We start from the raw sequence: 25210 nt of genomic DNA on the forward strand, positions 1-25210 counted from the left end.
TTTAACCTCTACTCACTGTTCATAGGTTCATAGGTTCATAGGTAGGTACTAGGCTATCAGCCCTAGGGCCTATGCAAGCCTAGCCAAAAAGGTACCCTGGATTTCACCACCCAAGAAAGTTATTTTCCTGTGCCCCTGTTGAGCAGAGGCACAGAGGTGAACAACGGGGTGAATTTCCTATTTCCCATCCAATCATCAAGATTTTTCTTGAAGAGTGCTAATGAGGAGCTTTGTTTCATATAAATAGGTAGTTTGTTCCAGAGTATGGAAAGTCTCTGGGACAGGAATCTATCCCTCTAGCAAGTTCTGTTTATTGTGGTGGCAAGGTTTAGGTCCCTAGAGCATGTAGCTTGGAAGGATTGGGATTTATTTAAGTGGAGCATGTCCAACAGCTCTGGGTTTGACATAGCTTTGTATGTTAGGCAGAGATCGCCTCTGAGTAGGCGATATGCAACAGAGTAAAGCTGGAGTTTTTTGAGACAGTCTGCATAGGGCATCTGTTTGAGGCCAGTAATCCTCTTTGTGAGGTATTTCTGTGGCCTTTCCAGTTGTTGTAGATGTCTTGTGAGGTACATACCAAAAGGTGCATTGTACTCTATAATAGGTCTAATGCGTGATGAGTAGAGGGGAACAATAACCTCTTTTTTCCTGGATGAGAAACCTTTTGTGATGAGGTGTGCCATGTAGAAGGATTTCCTGACTACTGTGGCGATGTGATTATCCAAGGACAGACTACTGTCCACCTGTGTCCCAAGGTCTCTTATCACACTTTCGGTGTTAAGTAGACTACCACCTATGTGGTAGCTCATGGGTACAGAGTTTTTACCAAAGGGGATGACAATGCACTTTTTGTCATTGCGCTTGAGGCCATGGCTTTGACACCAGGCATCTGTCTCAGTGAGGCCCTTTTGTAGGATGTCCACATCGTTAGAAGTTTCAGTCATGGCTCCTAGTTTGCATTCATCTGTGAACTTCATTAGCCAAAGACCTTCTGTGTTAGCCTGTACTTCAGAAAAGTAGATACCAAACAGAAGATGACCCAGGACTGAACCCTGTGGTACTCCATTTGTCACTGGTCTGAAGTCAGATTTGGAGTCTGCTACTTTCACAGTGTGCATTCTGTCAGTGAGCCAGTTGGCAACCCATCTTGTGACATAGGGATTTATACCGAGTTTAGTGAGTTTATCTATAATCCCAGAGTGGGGGATGGTGTCAGAAGCCTTGGCGAGACCTAAATAGGCTGTGTGAACCACCTTACCCTCATCTACGGCTTTGGTGACTGCTTCAAAGAAGTCAATCAGATTTAGGAGACATGATCTGGCTTTTACAAACCCGAACTGGGTGGGGTCCAGAGTTTGGAGATTACCAATGTCTTTGTTTATAAGTTCCATGATGATACGTTCCATGGCCTTGCAGATCAGGCTCGTTAGGCTAATGGGGCGGTAGCTCCCTGGGTCTGTGGTGGCGCTCCCCCTTTGTGGAGTGGGATAACCATCACTGTGTGCCATTCAGTGGGCACAAACCCTGAGGTGAGGCTATGACTGGACATGGTGCTTAGGTGGGGTGCCAGTTCATTCTGTAGTTCATGTAGAACACAGCCTGGGATGTTGTCAGGTCCCATGGATGCTGTGTTCTTGGCTTTGGAGATTGCAGTTTTTACCTGTGCAGCCGTGATTACAGGAACTTTGCATTCTTCCGGTATAGAGATGGGCCCTTTAGGGGGTGAGGAGGGGTAAAGTTAGCACTGAACCTATCTGCCAGGATGTTGGCAATATCAGTTGGTTCTGTATATTTAGTGCCATTGTGCTGTAACTCAGAGCAGATCTGAGTGTTGCCATTGAGATCCTTGACATAGCTATAGAATGCTTTGTGGTTGTCTTTAGAATCAGTGGTGATTTTGTTTTCATAATTAGCTTTGGAGAATTTTATGAGGGATCTCAGCTTCTTACTGAGGCTGACCAGGGAGTTCTTCCAGTCATGGCATTTTACTCTTTTTTGCAACAGATTCTTTCTTCTGTTGTAGTTTGTTTATGGCAGGGGACCACCAGATTGGCTTCCTTTTTTTGGAGGATAGCATCTTGGTTCTGTTAGGGATAGCACGATCCATGCACTTGTGTAAGTGCTTATAAAGTGCATTTGTGTAGGATTCAGCAGTCGTACCTCTGTTGTCCATCTGCATGGGTGTCATGAAGTTTGCCACTTCTGTCTTAAGAAGCATGAAGTTGGCTTTGGAGAAATTTTTACAGTGGTTTCCTTAATGGGGGGTGGGGGTGGGATGTGGATGTCTAGGCTGATTAGCTTGTGGTCGGATCTAACCAATGAGGAATCGACCTCTAGTGTGGAACACCGGTCACCCATGTTGGTAATGACCAGGTCTAGGATATTGCTGCCCCTGGTGGGGGTGTGGATAAGTGGATCCAAGGCATTGGAATTTATGAATTCCAGAAAACGTTGAGCAAAAGAGTTGGTACATGAGTAGTTTTCCCAGTTAATGGTGGGGTAGTTGAAATGGCCCATTATTAGGGCGTTGGGTTGTACCCTAATATTTTCCAGTGTATCAAGAAATGAGGAGTGGAATCCTGGGGCATGGTGGGGGATCTGTAGCAAGTTACAATTTGGATTGCGGTCTTGACCAGAGTTAGTTGCACTTGGATAGTCTCAGACGCTGAGCAACTAGCCTGGAGGTGTGGATATCCTTAATGAATATGGACACGCCTCCACCTTTAGTGTTTCGGTCCAGGTTAGGTGGCCGAAAGATGTGGTATGAATTATAGCCTGGTAATGCAGGGGTGCTCTCTGGAGCCTTGAACCAGGTCTCTGTCACTGCACAGATGTCGATGTTCTCCATTTTAAGGAGTGCCTCGAGTGAATACATTTTGAGGTTTAGACTTCTAGCATCGAGTAGCATTACCATCAGATTTTGCTTGCTTATACCTGTTACAGTGGTGAATTTGTCATTTGAACCTTGCCTAAAAAAGGCACTATAGGGGTGGCAAGAGTCTTAGCCAGTATCCAGAATCCCAGGGGCGACAGGTGCAGGCCATGTCTGGTAAAGCATCACGGTCTGTTGATCATGTCATCCCAGGTAGACAGATACTGGATCCCCTTAGAATGACACCAGAAGCTTAGCCAATTGTTGAAGTCAATCATCTTGTCCTTCTACTGTGGTATCATTCTGGGTGATGGCAGGATGCTATTCAGGGCTAGGGTCATACCTGCCTGGGCTACAAGATCAAAGAGCTCCTCCATGTCTCTTTTCATGTAGTCAAGGGAGGTACGTCTCAGGTCATTCACACCAACATGGACAATGACAGAGTTATATTTGTACTTGTTGAGGAGTGACCTGAGTGCGTGCATTGTATGGTGGATCCTGGCACCCGACAGGCAGCTGACAGTAACTTTCTCCTTGTTTAGCCTGGTGAGTGGGACAAAAGTGTGCCTGACTATAGAGTCACCTATGACTAGAGTGTTGGATACGTTGTTATGCCTTATGGTCTGTGGCTGAGTTGCACACTGAGTTTGTGGGCTATGTGTCATTTTTAATTTCTATATTATTTTTTTTCCTCTATACTGTATTTTTCCTTATTAACTACTACAATATATGCAGTTAGCTAACACTGTATATACCGTCTAGGCAGTATTATGTATTGTGTGACTCATACATTTTATGTTTCATACTTTTGTACTTGTTTATGTTTGAATTGTGGAACTTTTCTCCTCGGGTCTCCACTGAAAAAGGGCCTCATCCCAGATGGACCAACCCGGTCAACAAATGTCAAATAAATAAATAAATAAATAAAATATTAATAAGCAACCATATTGCCACAATTAAGAACAGGTTGTTCAAATAACAGCATTATAAGATAATACTTAGGACATAATAACACATCCTAAGATAATTAGGGTGCATACTAATATAAATACAAAACAATTTCACAAATAACCCATTTTGTGAGCACAACAGTGTCTTCCAGGATGGGTGTTACAGGAAAACTATGGACTTTCCTGGAGAGGGGAGGCCTTCCATTTCTGGCATTGGACCTCACAACACGCCTGGGTGGGTCATTATTTCCTGGTATTTCCCACCCTGGCAGGCGTTATTGCCTACTTAAATATTCCATTACAGTTTTTAAATTACCTTATCTACCACAGCATGTGGTGTCTCCAGCACCATCCTATAATTTTATCTTATTGGGGTCTGTTTTACACCAACTTTAAAGTAACATCCTTCATAAAAAATAAATTTCCTACATGACAGCACCATAAGTTCACTGAATATTACACTCAGTGATGTCAATGTATGGGATGCGTGTGGGTGCATCTATAGACTTTAATGGGCACACTACGACACATGCAGATGTCCCCTTCAATTAAAGTATATGGATGAACCCCATGTTATCCATCAACTGACAGCAGTGAGGGATTCAGTAAAGTTATGTGGTCATATTCCTAATAAAAAGTTTGCAAAGCTTTTTATTAAACAAATGTCCACATAATTTTGTTAAGATAGAGGGAATACATTAAGGCACTTTAATTACAAAGTGCTGCAATGTATACTAAAATTCAACTGCACACTTTAAGTATCTTTAGACAATTAACAATGTTCAGGAAGAAACAACTTTCAGAGAAGGGCATACAAGATATAGCAGCACCAGCCAAAACTAAAAATGATGGCTTAGTTTTTTTTCCTTTTTGTCAGAATTGCCGATTCATGTAGCAGCTTTTCTTGAGGATGATGTGAAATCAGAGTTGTGGCCATATTCACTTTTAACAAGAAACAGACATAAGCAGTTCTAGTGGGATTTGATAACGTGAAGAAGGAGGAAACTGGCAAAACATATATTATATGCTTTCATTAACCATTACATTGTGTATAGAAGAGGGCCCAGGAAATCCCTATTTACAATCTGATTATAATGTTTGCATCTCACACCCTGAAGATGCTGCTTATGTTTTTTAAATAGGGGCAATGCATGTTAAACTAGGGTCTGTGTCACATAATTTCACAAATCACTATTCTGTTTCCCTCACAATACTTTATTACAGAACTTGTACGGTTGTCACTATATAGAAGCCGCAGTGGTACAGTGGTAGCGTTGTTGCCTCACAGCAAGAGGTTTCCCTGTTTGATTCTTGGCTAGAGTGTCTTCTGTATGGAGTCTGCATGTCCTCCCTGCGGTCGAGTGTCCTCTGAAAGACATGTGCGAATGAGCGTGCCTTTGCTGAAGGTTGGGTATTGGGCTGGCAACTCAGCACCATAAAAATCGACTGCCAATCATTAGTGGACTGAAGTTCCACTCTGGTGACCCCTAACCGGGAGAAGACAAAAATATATATATATTTAGTATTCTACATTGAGTAGATGAAATGTTAATGTCTGAAACATTGATGCATTAATGTTGACAACATAGTGTCAACAGGCTACTGCTCATGCTCCAAGAACTATTGTTGGGAATGCAAAATAAAACGCAAGTGTTTTTGCAATGGGGGCTTGCCCCCCCTGGCAATATACATATGTGGATACAGCCCTTACCCCCCTGATAATTGTATATATTAACTCTGAGATTGCACAGTCCCCAGGGAAACTGCATAAGCATGTTGATCAAATAGATATTGACTTTTGTTAATGTTGCGCTCAAAAATACTTAACCCATATATATGTAGATATATGGAAGAAGTGGAAATACTGAATAAACTAGATATTGACTGGCAAAACATTAACATCAAAGCATCAAAAACACAGATATCAACATGCCAGTATGAATGTGCCAAGAAACAGCCTGAGTGCATGCAAAGCTTTCAAGTAAACACCCCCTGCTAATTATATATACTGACTCCAAGATCGCACAAATGCAGGGTAAGGGCATATTTCCCAGCCTTGGGAATTGTGTGATCTTGCACACCCGTCAACCAATGGCTTAGTTGATCATAAGTGGTCGACTAAACAGCTGTCAACCAAACACACACTCAACATTCTACAAAGAGCCCATATACATTCATAGGTTCATAGGTAGGTAAGAGGCTATCTGCCCGAGGGCATTTCTAAGCCTAGCCAGAGTGTGTCAGCTTTCGCTGCCCCATTGATTAATTAACTGAGCCTCTGTCAAGCAGAGTCAATGAAGTGATCCCAGGGGAGCACTTTCTGTTACCCATCCACTCGTCAAGGCTTCTCTTGAAGAGTGTTAGTAGTGAGGGGCTCTGCCTAATGTAGTTAGGAATTTTGATATATGTATATAAATATATATATATATAAATATATATATATATATATATATATATATATATATATATATATATATATATATATATATATATATATATATATATATATGTATATATATATGTATATAAATATATATATATATAAATATATATATATATATATATCCTGGCTATGTGTGTGGATGGAGCTGGAATGCATACAGTGCCACGATAGGTGTGTGTGTGTGTGTGTGTGTGTGTGTGTGTGTGTGTGTGCGTGTGTGTGTGTGTGTGTGTACATATATAGACAGGTATATATATATATATATATATATATATATATATATATATATATATATATAAAATATATGTACATGCATGTCTAAAGCCAATCAAAGAATTAGGTTCATAGGTGGTCATTATGCATACAATCCAGCAGACAACTGAGGAGCCTAGCCCAGTTTCCCTAAAACACTTTCTGGTTAAGTGACTTGCTCATGGTCACACAGTAGGAAAATGAAGGCTGAAGAAATCAAATTCTGGTCAACAAGAAGCAGCTTGTTAACAGCTAATAGCCTTAATCCAAGTACTACCTACAGACTTATTTATTTAAACAAGTAAACCCAATGAGATTTGGATCAGAACTGTCCTGAACAAGTATTTATATTTAAAGATGAAATTCTGGACAACTCCTTTACTAGCTGTCTTGCTTACTTTTTTCTTCTTTTTCCAAAGTAACTTTAGTAATTGGCATGCAGTCCATTAAAACTGCAGTGGTCCAAACTCAGAAGCTGCCAAGCTTGTTTAAAAAATCTAAATAATCTTTACATCTCATACTACAGATACCAGTATTCACATGGAGTTAAATTGCTTTTGAAATACATTTTGTAACACGCAAACTCAGTTTTAAATGCATGCTTATGAAAGAGAGTCATGATACATTTTTTATAAAAAAATCTTTGCATATGAACACTAACAGTGTTTTTGGATGATTGCACATGATCCCATACAAATTATTGAATACACGTGGCTAATACATTCTATAAAGTATAACGTGAAGGTACCACATTAAGGGCAGTACCTATAAGCCTAAAGTGCATGCAGGATGCCAAGAGTTCTTCCTGCCTCTGCAGATGCTGCCATGATAATAAATAGTACAAAAACATCCAGATTGTTTTTCTTTGTTCCAAAACCTACATAGTAAGATGAGGTAGTCCAGAAAGAATTCTCACATCACATTATGACAGCCTGGGACTAAGGATCACATTTGGATTCAACTTTTAAAAGCCAAAGAAAAGACAATCCACAAACTTTTTTACTATAAAGCATATATAGTTCATCCATGCTGTTACCAGTGATTAAACTTACAAGCAGAAATTGTGTATCCATTGAAAAAGGTACCAGCAGATCACCTGAATGAATATAAATGAAATAAGTTGAAAAATGACAAATTTAAAAAAAAAATGATGACAGTTGGCTAACAAAACTCAAAATGGTGCTAAGTGGGTAGAAAAATATGTAAAATGTCAAAACAAGTGAATAATTCAATAAGCTAGCAGCAACCCAGTGAAATAAGCCACAACACAATGAAGCAATGCCAAGACATAATCCTTCAGATGCATAAGCCTTTTTTGTATTCAGATGTATTTTTAGCAAATGGATTTCAGCCACCTTTTTTCATTTAACAGCAGATATACTTTCATCATGATATTTGTTCTCCCACTCACTCCACCTTTTTCCTGCTTACTAAGGGATTCTGCCCTCATATTCTGAGGGGGGGGGACTAATTAGTAGTCTCTCATCAACAGGATATATCTGGAACTTATAGTGTCAGACGGGTTGTGTTTCTATTAGCACATCCTCCGGCTGTGACTAGAGGATGGCGCTTGGTAACAATAAATAATAAAAGATATAGTTGTATCCTGCTAGGCAAGATAAACTTCCAAGTACCATAAGGACAGTCTTGCAATGGCCGTACCTCCTTACTGGAGTATACAGTAAACTAGAGGGTACAATAGGAGTTACCCTAAGTGTATCCTTTTCTGCCAATATCTTGAATGCTTTCTGTTGAACTAAAAAATTATATGCAGAGAACCAGGATGAGAACCCTTTTGTAAGGTTTTTGTTCCTCGATTGGAAGCAATGAGGAAACTGCTTAATTTGGGCTTTATTTTCTAGGAAGCTTTTGCTAATAGACAGCATAGATGAGCAAGAATAATAAAAATAAAAATATTAAAATTAAGTTAAAAAAACACTTCATTAGGTTAACACTGTCTACTTTTTATAGCAGGTTAGTAATGGAAAAGTTCTTGTGAACAATAAACAAATAGCAGTGTTTACAAGATTGGCTGAAATTTTGCTAATAGTACTCTAATAGGCTGTACCAGTGATTGGAAGGAAACAATATATAAAGAATTTGATTGGTACTTATACACTACAGGGTGTTAACCTTCTCTGAGTGCAGAGATGTAAAGAACAGAGAGTGTATGTACCTGATTGAGGACACTGCAGCAGCAGCAAAGGATTTTGACTGGAAGCTAGATCTTGTGCAGAGTTTGTTTCTGACCAATGACTAAGAGTTAAGAGGTGCACTGCTGATAGGATAAAATATACTTCTGAGCCACTGGATTGGCTGCAACACAGTATTTTATGTTTTTACACAGCACTTACTTATGATCTGAAGAAGGCTTAAGAAGCTGAAAGGGCTTATCTCATCTGGGAATTTTGTGTGTTTTTAACATTTGTATTGTTTTTTTTCGAATAAAGGTTGTTCTTATCATTGTTGACACAGTGCAAGCTTGTGGTGGTGTACCTTGAAGACTTTCCTACTTTGTTGTATCGCTTTGGGACACCTTTGTCAGTTGGGATCAATTGAGTTTGCTGTTCTCCTTTTTACTTCTACCAACTGCACATGGCTGAAGGCAACACACTGCTATTTAGTAACTCCAAGAGCAACAAGGATGTTGGAAGGAACAAAAATCTGACTGAATTCGTGGGAGACCAAGTGAATCCACTATTGATCTTAAATCTTGAGGCAGAAGAAGTGACTGGTATAGACTTTAATTTTGCTAATGAGAGATTTGAGAATGTTTACAAGGAAGTGGAGGATGCAGCTTTCCACCTCAAAGGCTCCAATGGCAACGGTTTCATCTGGAAGCTAGTCTACATCACAAAGTTGTTCCAAGAGGTATGAGGGTCAAATGCCTACCCAGCTATGGTAATAACCATCCAGAATTGCTAGCCAAATGGCAAGCAATAAATTTAGAGACTAGCTTCAGTTACACGAGTTTGCTATTGAATTATTTTAAACCTGGTGGAATAAAAGCAGCCACATTAATAAAAACAAAACAAGCAGAATTAGAATATATGGAGCTACCAGATGAATGTTTAAGTAAACTGGAAAAATTACAATTCATTTTAAATATTTATGATAAATAGAGAGCACAAAAGACTAAGAAGTTGGCACGTGACTTCCAAGACTTCAAAGCAGGCCATATTTTTGAATGGCCGTGGGAAGTAATGGATACCAACGGAAATGGGAGAATTTTTAACAAACGTAAAGTTGGTGCTTCAAATATGAAATCTAGCATGGAACATAATAATAGGATGAAAGAAACTAGGAGCAAGTTAGTCACAGATACAGAAGGAACTATAGGCATACAAATAGGAACATCAGGCTCACCGGCAGCAGTCGTAAATTCTGTGGCTAGTACATCTAATGGTACTAGGCCTAAAGAAGGGTCGATGCATGCCCCTTTTTCCTACCAGTTCCCACTACCAGTCAAAAATAAGATATACAAATACCCCAGGTCCTCCAGCCAAGAGAGAAAGAGGAAGAAATTCAATTACTGAAGCATAATGACCATGCTTTAGTAGTTAATATCTCTTAAGTTCCATTAAGTGATGAAGAAATAAGTCTGTTGAACAAGGGGTTGACTTTTATTCCATCCATTAGATCAGATTTGAATGAATTTGTTATAGACATCAGATTATTTGGCAGGAATGTGACTTTAAGAACAATATTTAGCAGTGATGGGAGACACATATCTAACCAATATAATAAACCAAGTACTTTTACACCTGTTAACCATCCAGCCATTGAGCTATTCATATGCCTCTGTAAGAGACAGATTGCCAAATTACGAGAAGATAGATCCAATAAAGGGCATTATTTTAATATGACACAACAAGAAAGAGAAGCTCTATTCCTTCTACAATCAAGGGATGATATAGTAATAAAACCAGCCGATAAGGGAGGAGCGATTGTGGTCATGGACTCAGCATGGTACAAAGCAAGCATGTTCAAGATGTTAAATGATACTCATACATATAGCATTATTAGTCATCATGAATTGAGTTGAATGGTATCTCGCCTAGGTGACTCCCTTCAGGATATGCTGATGGAAAGATGCATTAGTCAGGATTTAAAGAACTTTTTGAAGTATCCAAACCTACAATATCAACAATCAGTGGCCTACCAAAGATCCATAAAAATCTTAATAATCCTCCATTACGCCTTATAGTTGCAGGAAGAGGATAGGTAACAGAACCTCTATCTATGTATGTAGAAAATGAACTTAAACCACAATTATCCAAAGTCAAGACAGTCCTGAGAGATACAGGAAGTTTCCTTACAGATTTATATCTAAAGATGGAAAATTTAATGCAAACAAGTGACCTGATTTTAGTAACCCTTGATGTGAATATTTTTTTTACAGTCATACTGCATTCGTATGGTATAGAAATCATCTAAGGGTTATCCCTATAAATAGGATTCAGAGCAGATTTAATCTGCTCTTTATTGGAACTAATCCTAGAGAATCATATCTTTACCTATGGAAACACTTACTATTGGCAAACATGGGGTGTAGCGATGGGCACCCCATGTGCCAAGAGTTATTCCAACTTGGTTTTAGCATACTGGGAGTCTGAAAAGGTTCTCTCTGAGGCCAATCCATGGAGTAAATATATTTTCTATTATGGTAGATTTGTAGATGATATTTTTATCTTGTGGAAGGGGGCAGAAGAACAGTTGGTACCATTTCTGGAATATCTACACTCCACCACTGAATTTCTAAAGTTCACTATGAATTACTCCAAAAAGGAAATAGAATTCCTAGATGTCTGCTTATGACTTGACACAGAAGTTGGTTTAAGCACTACCATTCATAGAAAAAACACTTGGAAGAATCATTACCTCCACCAAAGTAGTATGCATCCTAAACACATCTTCAAGAATATCATGGCGAACCAGGTCACTCGTATTTCAAGATTGTGTATGGAAGAACATGACTTTGATCAAGAATTTCGACACCTTTATCAGCATTTGCAAGCTAGAGGTTATTGAGATGTAGATCTTGGGTGAGAATGAAGACTGGAATAGTAAGAGGCACTAAAAGACGCCCATATTTTTTCAAGCAGACATGTGGTGAGTTCAATGAAGCCATTAATCATGAATCTCAATGATTAAACTGTCTTCTTACTTACAGTACTGATAACAAAGGGATTTGAGAAATAGTGAAAAAAATTTGACCTGTCCTAACTGAGGATAATAAGATTAAGGATATAGTAGGCGAACAGCCTAGGTTTGTGATCAAGAACAAGAAGAACATCAAAAGGTTAAGTTGTAATAAAGATGGTCTCCTTAAAAAGAAAAGTGTCCTACACCAGGGCACCAACAGATGCGGAAGGTGTAAAGCTTGTCCTTTTATTGACACTAAAAACACCTTTATACATCCGATAACAGCAAAAGAATTTACAGTAAAAGCAGTAGCCACCTGTAATACCAAACATCTGGTTTACTTAGCAACTTGTGGGAAATGCCCAGGTTTTTATATAGGTAAAATGAAGCAGAAGTGTAAGGAATGTATACTATGACATTTAAGAGACATCAGACATAAAGACATGACTAATGCATTAGCAAACCACATTCTGCATAACCCCAACCATGCATTTACATTTAAAGCTTTAGAAACTATATCAACCAATCTTAGAGGTGGAGACACACAAAACCTCACAGAAATTTGTAAAATAGGTTGGATTACGAATCTGCAAGCGCACAGACCACCAGGTCTTAATATTATGATCCCAGTGAAACCAGTTTTAAAGAATAGATGTAACTGTTAATTGAACTGATATCATTCTTTTAAGCTAAGTTGTAATAAACATGTAAGAACTTAGGTAGGACATGTGAGTTCAGGGGACCTATGCTCGCCTCTGATTGGATAGAGTTTTATATTCAGGAGGGCATAGATATGGCAAGCAGTTTTAGTTCTAATCCAATATTAGCTTATATCGGTTTATTTTTATCCCCACATAGTTTTGAAATTGTATTGTTTGGACTGTCTGTTAGAAAAATATGTAATAGTAATATGCATGTTTAGTGCATTTAGTGCATTTGAGAATTAAAAAGGGTAATGAATTTATTCTGTTCACACTGCATGAATCTGCACAGCTATTAGAAACTTAACAAGAAGCATTCTGTTTCTGCTAATGTCAGCAAATAACAAAATAAGTAATTAATTTCTGCTAATGTCATGAAAATTAACAAAGGGATAGTGATTTCTGCTTATGCCATGAGAAAACATGCAGCTGCTAGAAGCTATTGATAAAGAAAACAATAGATGCTTGAATGTTTAAATCGTAGTCAGCATTACTTGTACCAAAGCTGGAAATGTACCTTGAATCTAGGTAAAATCTAACACATGTATTAGAACAGTACAATAGAAGAATTGAAATGCTGAAATGGACTGACATAAACCCAAGGCCAGGTTGTTTTTCTCAAAATGTTTTTGCAGAATGACAGATATTTTAACTTGGTCAACAATAAGTCTAACAATATTTTCTGTAGAACATACAGAAAGCTGTGTCTAACTATGTCAGCAATAGAATGTAACATTTTCTATGTGACAGAAAGAGAACTGTATAAGTATAACCTACTAGTCATTAATCATTTAGACAAACCTTGTGCAATACATGCTTTGTCTCCTTGCTGCAAGTAGTAAAGGGTGCCTTGCTTGAACCTAACGTGAATTGGTCTTTGAAGTTTTTTCCTTTGACACTGTCCAAACCAGTCATCATCATCATCGTCATCATCTGTCGGCTGTTCCCGTTAGGGGTCACCACAGCATATCACCTGTTTCCATTTCTTCCTGTCCTCTGCATCTTGCTCTGTCACACCAACCACCTGCATGTCCTATCTCACCACATCCATAAACCTTATCTTAGGCCTTCCTCTTTTCCTGTTACCTGGTAGCTTCATCCTTAGCATCTTTTTCCCAATATACTCAGCATCCCTCCTCAGCACATGTCCAAACCAACGTAATCGTGCCTCTCTGGCTTTGTCTCCAAACCTTCCAACCTGGGCTGACCCTCTAATATACTTATTCCTAATCCTGTCCACCCTCGTCACACCCAGTGCAAATCTTAACATCTTTAATTCTGCCACATCCAGCTCAAACTCCTGCCTTTTTGTCAATGCCACTGTCTCCAACCCATATAACATAGCTGGTCTCACTACCCTCTTGTAGACCTTCCCTTTCACTCTTACAGGTACTCATCTGTCACAAAACACTCCTGACACTCTTCTCCACCCACTCCATCCTGCCTGCACTCTTTTCTTCACCTCTCTTCCACACTCACCATTACTCTGAACTATTGACCCCAAGTATTTAAACTCATCCACCTTCGCCACCTCTACTCCTTGCATCCTCACCATTCCTCTATCCTCCCTCTCATTCACACACATATATTCTGTCTTAGTCCTGCTAACCTTCATTCCTCTTCTCTCTAGAGCATATGTCCATCTTTCCAGGGTCTCCTCCACCTGTTCCCTACTCTCACTACAGATCACAATGTCATCTGCAAACATCATAGTCCACGGGGACTCCTGTCTGATCTCGTCTGTCAACCTGTCCATCACCATTGCAAATAAGAAAGGGTTCAGAGCTGATCCTTGATGTAATCCCACCTCCACCTTAAACGCATCCGTCACTCCCACCGCAGACCTCACCGCTGTCACACTACCCTCGTACATATCCCATACCACTCTTATATACTTTTCTGACACTCCTGATTTCCTCTTACAATACCACAACTCCTCTCTAGGCACCCTGTCATATTCTTTCTCTAAGTCTACAAAAATGCAGTGCAACTCCTTCCGACATTCTCTGTACTTCTCCATCAACACTCTCAGAGCAAAGATCGCATCTGTAGTGCTCTTTCCTGGCATGAAACCACACTGCTGATCACTAATCATCACATCCCTTCTTAACCTTGCTTCCACTACTCTTTCCAATAACTTCATGCTGTGACTGATCATTTTTATCCCTCTGTAGTTACTGCACATCACCCTTATTCTTAAAAATCGGTACCAAAACACTTTTTCTCCATTCCTCAGGCATCCTCTCACTTTCCAAGATTTCATTAAACAATCTGGTTAAAAACTCCACTGCCATTTCATCTAAACACCTCCATGCTTCCACAGGTATGTCATCTGGGCCAACAGCCTTTCCATTCTTCATTCTCTTCATAGCTATCCTTACTTCCTCCTTGCTAATCCATTGTACTTTATGATTTACTATCCCTACATCATCCAACCTTCTCTCCCTCTCATTCTCTTCATTCATCAACCCCTCAAAGTACTCTTTCCATCTCCTCAACACACTCTCCTCATTTGTGAGTATGTTTCCCTCATTATCCTTTATCACCTTTACCTGCTGCACATCTTTCCTAGCTCGGTCCCTCTGTCTAGCCAATTGGTACAGGTCCTTTTCTCCCTCCTTAGTGTCCAACCTTTCATACAACTCTTCATATGCCTTATCCTTAGCCTTCACCACCTCTCTCTTTGCCATGCACTTCATCTCCTTATACTCCTGTCTACTTTCTTCATCTCTCTGACAATCCCACTTCTTCTTTGCCAACCTCTTTCTCTGTATACTCTCCTGTACTTCCTCATTCCACCATCATGTCTCCTTGTCGTCCTTCCTCTGATCGGTTATGATACCAAGTACCTTTCTAGCCATCTCCCTTACTAGCTCTGCTGTAGTTACCCAGCTATTTGGTAACTCTTCACTGCCACCCAGTGCCTGCCTTAACTCATCTCCGAACTCCACCTCACAATTACCCCTTTTCAATTTCCACCACTTGATCCTTGGTGCTGCCCTCACACTCCTCCTCCTATTCTTGATAACCAACGTAATCCTACAAACTACTATCCTATGCTGCCTATCGACACTTTCTCTGGTCACCACTTTACAGTCTCCAATCTCCTTCAAACTGGCCCTCCTACATAAGATATAATCCACCTGTGTGCATCTTCCTCCACTCTTGTATGTCACCTATGCTCCTCCCTCTTGTTAAAATACGTATTCACCACAGCCATGTCCATCCTTTTCGCAAAATCCACTACCATCTGACCTTCTGCATTCCTTTGTTTAACACCATACCTACCCATCACTTCCTCATCCCTCTGTTCCCTTCACCAACATGCCCATTGAAATCTGCTCCAATCACCACTCTCTCACCCTTGGGTACAGTCATCACCACTTCATCCAATTCACTCCAAAAGTTTTCTTTCTCATCCATTGCACACCCAACTTGTGGAGCATACGCGCTAACAACATTCATCATTACACCATCAATTTCCAGCTTCATAAACATCACTCTATCTGACACTCTTTTCGCCTACAAAACACTCTCAGCATACTGCTCCTTCAGAATAACTCCTATGCCATTTCTCCTCCCATCCACACCATGATAAAACAATTTTAACCCACTTCCGATACACCTAGCCTTACTCCCATTCCATCTGGTCTCTTGCACACACAATATACCAACCTTCCTTCTGTCCGTCATATCAGCTAGCTCTGTCCCTATACCAGTCATACTGCCAACATTCAAAGTTCCAACCCTCACTACCACAGTCCTAGCTTTTTTTCTCTCCTCCTGCCTTCGGCCATGTCTTCCGCCTCTTCTCCTCCTTCGACCAACAGTAGCCCAATTTCCGCCAGCACCCTGTAGGCTAACAGTACTGGTGGCGGTCATTGTTAACCCGGGCCTCGACCGATACGGTATAAAAATTTTTCTTTGTGACTGCATGAAATGTTTTGGCGAAGTTTTACACCGGATGCCCTTCCTGACGCAACCCTCCCCATTTATCCGGGCTTGGGACCGGCACAAAGAAATGCAATGGCTTGTCCAAGCCAGTTTACACACACATACACACACATATATATATATATATATATATATATATATATATATATATATATATATATATATATATATATATATATATATATATATATATATACACCCCCTTTCTTCGCTTTCCTCCCCCCCCCCACACTTTGTATTCTGAGAGGTGGAACTAATTAGTAATCTCTCATCAACAAGATATATCTGGGACTTGTAGTGTCAGATGGGTTGTATTTCTATTAGCACACCCTCCGGCTGTGACTAAAAGATGGTGCTTGGTAACAATAAACAATAAAAATAAATAATAAAAGATATAGTTGTATCCTGCTATGGCAAGATAAACTTACAAGTACCATAAGGACAGTCCTTGCAATGGCCTTACCTCCTTGCTGGAGTATATGGTAAACTTGAGGGTACAATAGGAGTTACCCTAAGTGTATCCTTTTCTGCAAATATATTGTAAGGTCTTTTTTCCTCATTTGAAGCAATGAGGAAACTTTGAATAAGTTGGGCTTTTTTTTCTCTAGGAAGCTTTTGCTAATAGATAGCATAGATGAGTAGGAATAATAAAAATAAAAATAAAAATATTAAAATTAAGTTAAAAAAACACTTCATTAGGTTAACATTGTCCGCTTTTTATAGCAGGTTAGTAATGGAAAAGTTCTTGTGAACAATAAACAAATAGCAGTGTTTACAAGATTGGCTGAAATTTTGCTAATAGTACTCTAATAGGCTGTACCAGTGATTGGAAGGAAACAATATTTAAAGAACTTGATCGGTACGTATACACTACAGGGTGTTAACCTTCTCTGAGTGCAGATATGTAAAGAACAGAGAGTGTATGTACCTGATTGAGGACACTGCAGCAGCAGCAAAGGATTTTGATTGGAAGCTAGCTCTTGTGCAGAGTTTGTTTCTGACCAAGGACTAAGAGTTAAGAGGTGCAATGCTGATAGGATAAAAATACTTTTGAGCCACTGGATTGACTGCAATACAGTATTATATGTTTTTACCCAGCACTTATTTATTATGTGAAGAAGGCTTAAGAAGCTGAAAGCACTTATCTCAGCTGGGAATTTTGTGTGTTTTTAACATTTTTATTGTTTTTCTTTGAATAAAGAGTGTTTTTATTGCTGTTGACACAGTGCAAGCTCGTGGTGGTGTACCTTGAATACTTTTCCACTTTGTTGTATCACTTTAGGACACCTTTGGCAGTTGGGGTTGATTGATTTTGTTGAAACTGGAATACAGGAGGTTAACCTCCATCCAGTAAACTTTAGAAAACTATCTGAAATTAAATTACTTTATAGGCTATGTCACAAAGATGTTTCAATGCAGCTACAGATACAAAGTCTGTACTAAGAAGACTTCTGTATTGTCTTTGGAGTGAGCTAATTGCTACTTTTGAAGCATGAAATAATGCAATTGTTTTTATGACTTCCAGCATCTGCCAAAGATCTGAGCAAAAGCCTTTGTCTATATATTTTTACAGGTAGATGATAAATGCTGCCAGCGTCTAGCAATGGGGGGGGTTGGCCTGGGAACTAGAAGTCAGATGACCAAAAATAATGTCATTCTTCTGCAAGCTATCCCAGTAGTAATATTTTAGATATTAATCTGAGAAGTCTCTTAGTGAGACAGAGTATTCTGCATTCTATCTTGGACCTGAAAACTACAACAGTAAGAACCAATCACCACATCTGCCTTGCTCTAATGAAGTAAGTTTCTAGGGAACAGTATAACTCTCTTAGATACAGTCAGGAATATAGCGAAGCTTAGTTTAGATTTTGTTTTTCTTTATTTGTGTGAGCTTGCACTGCAATGTTATTTTAAATATTTCCTGTGATTTTGAACTCTGATGCCACTGTGAATATATATTTGCTATTTTCTTATTCTTTTATTATTTATTATTAAATATATTTAAACCTTTCATTGTGGCTGATCTGTGTAGAGATATTTAAGTTTTGAGAATACTTACACATTTATTTGGTGACCCTGTGTGGGCCACTCCTAATATCCTTGCTCTTGGTTAAACTACCATTTGTATTAATATTAATATCACTCAGTATATTGGGTACCCTTGGAAGAGCCTTAAGGTAGCTGGCAGGAGTGATTAGTGGCAGTAAAAACTACCTTATAGCCTGGGCAGAAAGGGGCATAGCTAATAAACCTATGCCTGCCTTTCCCATGTGTGTGTGTGTGTGTGTGTGTGTGTGTGTGTGTGTGTGTGTGTGTGTGTGTGTGTGTGTGTGTGTGTGTGTGTAAATCAAACTTCAAAGAGTGTGAGTGTCAGCTACTTGGGCAGGGGCATGAAGCACTGGTTGGACAGAGAGGATGCTGGAGATCTTGGCTTGGTCAATCAGCTGAGATCTCAACTCTATAGCTGTGCCAGTGGGGAGTCTTACTGGGGATCTGGAGAAAGAGGGAGAAACCAGCCCCGGACCAATTGTGATTTCTGTGTGCTCTTAAGGGAAATTGTACTTGATGCAGAGAGCTGTATCTGGAAATACTGTGTGTGTACCTGTTATCCTCTCAGTGAATGCTCTCAGCTGTTGCCAGTGGTGAGGCTTGAGGCTTCTTGCTTACTAGTCCAGTGGAGAGTCATCACAGACACAACCATGAATAAAACTCAGTCAGTTGAACAGATGCCATATTATTAAAGGTGTGATTATCTGTATAAAAAGAAGCACTGTCCAGCAGTAAATAGATAAGTTTAAAAGAACATTTTGCAAGTGATTGACGCTAATAAAACTATTGGCTCTTCAGTTGCTGACTCACATAGTTCTAGAACTAAATCATTTCTAACTGCAATTGATGTGCACTGTTCATCATTTTTATTCAGAAGGGTCCATACAGCTGCTTCACCACTTAAAAAAAATCACTGAACTAAAATTGTGTATATCAATGGCCCAAGTATTAGTTTTAAGATTGATACTGGCACAAACTAGAAGATCATCAGAATGCATTCAGAGACTTTGTTTTGAAAGACTCTGAAATAGAGTCTATAGCTATACTACTGATGTATTCTGAACATAAATTAACATAATTTGGTCATAAGGAGATGGTTTGCATTTATAGAAAGAAAGGTTTCAAACTGTGTTGTTACAGCAACCAAATATTTTGGACATAATAGCTAGTTAGGCATAATTGAATGAAAATACTATCAGAGCTATAATTGTCTCATGTAGTGCCCATTTAAGGTCATTTCTTCCCTGATCTGCTGTGCCTCTCAAATCATTGGGGAGCAAAAATAAATAAATAAATAATAAAAGTTTTCTGTTTTTAAAAACTGTAGTAAGCATCTCTCTACAACTTGAACCAGAGATGAAACAGTGAAGCAAGCACTTCAGTCCTGAAAAAAAGAAAAGCAGAATTGAAATTCACTTCTGTACCAGCATTCAGAACTGTCATCATGGAAATGAATGCCTGGAATGTACCACCGGCAGACAGGTATCTGTCAATCATGCCCCTACTACCTTACATTCAGGGTAGCTGCTCCCATCCCTCCATCCTAGCTCAACTTCTGAATCCAATGTACAGTTATATGTATAGTTTGCTACTGGACTGTATACTGACAATAAAGACAACCACTCAGGCATTTTCCAGTAAATGACTAGCAGAGTTGTTCAATGACTCTCATATTAGTGAAGCAATACATTTACATGTTTGTTTTAAAAGAGATTCGCCAATTTGAGAAGCCAGTACTTTGCAGGTTCATGAACCAGATGATTTGCACATTCTTGATGAAATTTCTACCAAACTAAAGAAGCAGACCTCCATGTATATTAAGTCTGAAAAGCCTAATGCAAACAAAAATATAAAGTTCAATGTTTCATTTAATAATTTTGGATAACAGGGTTTGGGTGTGCGAAAAGAATTGTAATAACCTAGGAAAATGCACTTTCTAAGAAAAATGCATGTAAATGAACTAGCTGTATTAAAGATGCTTCAGATAAAAATATGTGTACATAATTGATTTAAAAGATTTAGTAGTTCCATTATATTCCCCTTTTAACAAAAGTATAATGTGTGAAAGAAAATGTATAAAATGCTATATTGCTGCAGTTGCCAATCTAAAATGGTACTGCAGCTTGGGAATTGGAGTAAGCCTTGATTTTTAACTATTTTTGCATTATTGCAGAGTTTGCTGCTTGAATATTCTGGTTAGATCACAAGATAATGCCTTATCTGAAAAGTAAATTGTTGAGACTCTTTTCTTCCTCTCCTCCAGAAGTATGTGACAGTGAAAAAAGGAAAAGGCATCTTTCAAAATAGAAACAAACACACAGGAAATTGTATTTGAAGATTAGAGGTACTGTCTAGTAATCCAAGTCGGTTAGAGGTTGCAGAAGCTACAGGAATTCTTGCTTCAGGTACTGGAGGGTAGCATTAGAAATAGTGCTGAAGCTATACTGCCTGCAAGGACTCCAGAATTTGTGTGTGTTCTTAAAAGCTAACAACAGAAGTATATCTTTTAGCCAGAAGTAAATAGTTTACATGTTACAGAGATCTTTTTTTCCTGAACATTATGTTTATAAATGTTTTATTTTACATTAGTTGCACAACGTTTTGTCTGCATATTTACTTTTCAGCTGTAATGTTTTATTTTCATTACTCCACTTTTAATATTTGTGGCTGTTTATTGCTTTAAGGGTTTATTCATGTTACTAGTACCTTTACTGTTTGATGCCTGCTATATGGGGGGGTCACTGTTCAGAGGTAATTGGTACCATTTAATTATTATTATGCTGACTTGTTTTAAGGATAATCAGTAAGGTGTGTCCTTGTTGTGTCAGTATTGACTAACTGATAATACTTTATCTTAAAGCTTGTGAAGGAAGGAGTAGGTGCCAGAAAGTCAACTTAGTCACTATTTACCCCCATTCTGAAAATCTAAAAACATAATGTGTGTGTGTGTGTGTGTGTGTGTGTGTGTGTGTGTGTGTGTGTGTGTGTGTGTGTGTGTGTGTGTAGATGTGCAGTATAAAGCCTGTTTGTATGTGTCAGTGTCTGGATATCACCCAAAGTAGGAGTCTAGATTTGTCATATAACCTTAAAGAAATTTGTGCTTTGCATACTAACTAGTATCAGTGGTAGGAGTCAACCCCCCTCACTGCTGGCTCTGTCATGCAGTCAGATATTGATAATAGTGGAGGTGTAGAAGTTAAAGCCCATAGCCCTTCTCCATCACAGACTGTATTCCAGCTCAAGTGCAGCATGAATGTAAATGATTCACTAGCAATTCATGCACCAAGAAGAGTTCCTGTTGCACTGATGTACGGAAAAACTAAATAGGCATTAAGATGAATCAAGAAAACAGACAACTGCAAAACAAGCTGTGCCATTTCCATGGATAAGCAATATAGGGGCAGTTGTTAAATCAGACAAGATTAGAATATACATTTAACTACAGTACCAACATAAAGTAATTCTGAGATAGCAATTCACTTTAAAGAGAGGTGAATAAGTTAACATGATGGCTAAAGTTAAGGATTTCTCTGCAGCTGTTGCTTGCCAGGGCTTCTGGTAAATCAGATTTCATCCAGACATGGTAAAGCTGTGTATATTTAATACACCATACATGGAATATATAGATTCCTAAAAATTCTACTTGGAATTCATTTGCAGTTGAAGTGCCATGAATATCAGTGATGACATATTAATTTAATGTAAAGCCAAAGAGTAGCATAATATGAGACTGAAAACATGATTTGATCACCTGAGCAAAATAATCCTCTAAAGATAAACAAAGATAAATAGATGCCAATTGTGTAGGACAAGCATCACAAACATTGAACATATTCTGAAGTGTCAAGATATTTTTCCTGGCAATGCTAAACAACAAAAGGTTCCACATGAAATACAAAACAGTCCATGCAGTAAAACACAGACTTCATTCATTTTAATCGCTATCATTGTATGATTCATGTTGGCTATTACTCAAAGTATCCTGGAGTCATGTCATGCATCATCAGAATCAGTCACTGTGCTTCTAAAAATGTACATCTTGAAATTCCAGATATCCCTATTTCTGGAAATAGTCTGCAATGTTCAAATCTGGAATGTCATATATTTTGCAAAAAGGGGCATTCAAGTGTAAAAATGTCCACTCTGAGATATACACAATTGAAAGAGGAGGTAGATGGAAATCATACGGATGTCAAAACATTATGAAAAAAGGTGTTGCCACTTAAATGACCAGATAGCTTTACTTGAATACAGGAATATACCACTACAGACTGCTGGGTCATCATCTTCTAAGCTGCTAACATAATGGAAATGACGACAAAGTTGCCTTCTTCATCAGTGCTGCTGCAGTCAAAGCACATACAAAATGTTAAATCAGTTTGACAAACAGCTCTGTTTTAGCAGATGTGTTACTATGACAGGATACACAGAAAATAGTCTCCACTTCATCCATGAGCAATTGTAAGTTTAATAAAATCTTAATGTCATATTACAGGGTAATAAGAATCATTTGTCATTAAACAATTGCTTCACTATAACAGCCTTTCAGAGGTCTTTAAAATGCTTCACCCCCCCAATCTTACTCAAGCATGCTAACCCTAACCTTACACATCAACTTACAAAAAACCCTTTCCCAGACAGTACCACTACATAAGACACTCAGGCACAGACACAAGCAACATCACACATGCACAATACTAAATCTATCCTCTTACCTACTCCTTACTCAAATTCTAATCTGCAAATACTGAAATGTAGACTCCAGAATGTTCATGAACACACTGTCAAACAAATTACCATTCAACATGCTCATTCATACATTCCAAAGCATTCACCTTCACCACAAAATCTATTCCCTTATCTAGCTCTTACTCTAATCCTAACCCATAAATACTTGCCAACCCCCCATTCCAGTCCTACTTATCAAAATCACAACTATTAATCCTGATAAAACCCCATCACTAAGTCAACTACTTACCTACTATGCAACAAATCGCACACTCCGTTCCAGTAACAAATCACTTCTATGCATCTCTAGGGCCAATAATACTGCTGGAAAAGTGCTATTCTCCCACACTATTGCTAAAAATTGAAACAAACTCACCCCATCACTGACCTCTATCCCCACCACCTCGCACTTCAAAAACTTTTTAAAATCACATCTTATAAGCACCTGGCTTTGCCCATGCATAACCTAAAAACACTTCTTAAGCTCTGTGGAAAGTTGAAAGGCTTATTATTTGACTAATGTAAATGCCACGGTTGTTTATCCCTTTAATATAGGTACTTTATTTTAACATGATGTATGTCATGACTCTCAATGTTAAATGTATTTAGTCTGTTCAACTGCTGAGTTTATCCTGTCTGTTTTATATTTGTCTTTCTAGCTGGATTTTTGCTGTTATAATGTGTTAGTAGCAGTTTTTTACTACTATGTATTAAATTCTAATATTTCTGTTAATATATGTGGAGCTTTTCTCCCCGGGCCTCTGCTGTAAATGGACCTGGTCCAGTCAGACTGTCCCGGTTAACAAGTGCAAAATGAAAAAATGAAATAAATAATAAATATTAATACTTCCTGCTTTTGAAGAATACTGGACTTGACAATGAGTGCATTCTTGCTATATTCTCAGCAGACCAGACTGTCGAGCAAATTGCCATTTAGCATACTGACAGACACCCATGTTCTTTGCTTGAGCAGTTGTGAAACATTCAAGATACTGCTTCTTCTCAGTTTGTCAAAGCCCATTGTGATTGATGGACAAATGCAGTCTTTGGCATAGACTTTAAATGACAAAAAAGAAAAAAAAAACTATAGCTGAATTTTTTATATCCCACTCTAAATATCCACAATTATTACAGGAAAACTATGCTTCTATAATTAATATAGACTCTGAACTTAAAAATATTACAACAAAGAAATAAAAGAAAGACCAAGAAGTTTGTTCTTAAGCGCAAACTAAAACAACAACAAAAAAAAACAATGGTCTTTAATCTTAAGGAGGATGGTGTTAACATGAAGGCCCAGGGTAAAAGGTTTCATGGTAAATGGAAATGGGGCAGTGGGCCATCAAATTCTACACTACGGGGAACTGAATCATCATTTTTAGACATGGGTACAATGGGGGAAAGTTCATCTTCCTGTGCAGAGACTGACCAAAATTCCTTGGGTGATATGGATGACACACACAGGGCTAAGAGGTTATCCAACCCAAATGTTTTCAATATGCATTTCTCTTGGGTCATCAGTGTAGGACAGGAGGCATAAAACAGTTTAACAGTGCAAGACATAGACCTGGCATTTCAAGACGTTGTGAAGGCTTACATAAGAACTGTATTCTGGATAATAATGATTTTGTTATAAATGCATATACAGTATGGTACATTTGTCTGCTTCTGATATTTCCCTGTTTAATGGAGAACTCCACCCTAATGTCAAGCTTTTCTCTCCAAAAAGTGATTTTCCTTCCTTTTAATCCAACATTAACCATGGCACATAAAAAAAAACATCATTTAATAATTATTCTATTTGTTTTATATTTGAACTTATTTCTGTTTACTGTTCATTCCTGTGTTTGCTTCATCATCTGTTACATTATGAAGGCTGTTAAGAGTGGCAGAGTAATTGAGTTAGGTCACTTACCCAACCACAGAACCATTGAAAAGTAAAACAATGACTCATAAACACTGGCATTTAAATATGTCTCATCAATCACAGATTGCTTGAAGCAGCAGTTTATATGAGACACCATCCAGTAAGAAGAAAGGATAGGGATGGGGTGGTAGAATGAGGATGAAATGGTGCACATATAATGAGATATAGAACATGGGAAGGGAAGATGAT

The sequence above is a fragment of the Protopterus annectens genome, chromosome 1.part2 (assembly GCF_019279795.1).
Source record: "Protopterus annectens isolate FY-2018-M chromosome 1.part2, PAN1.0, whole genome shotgun sequence".
NCBI lineage: Eukaryota > Metazoa > Chordata > Ceratodontiformes > Protopteridae > Protopterus > Protopterus annectens.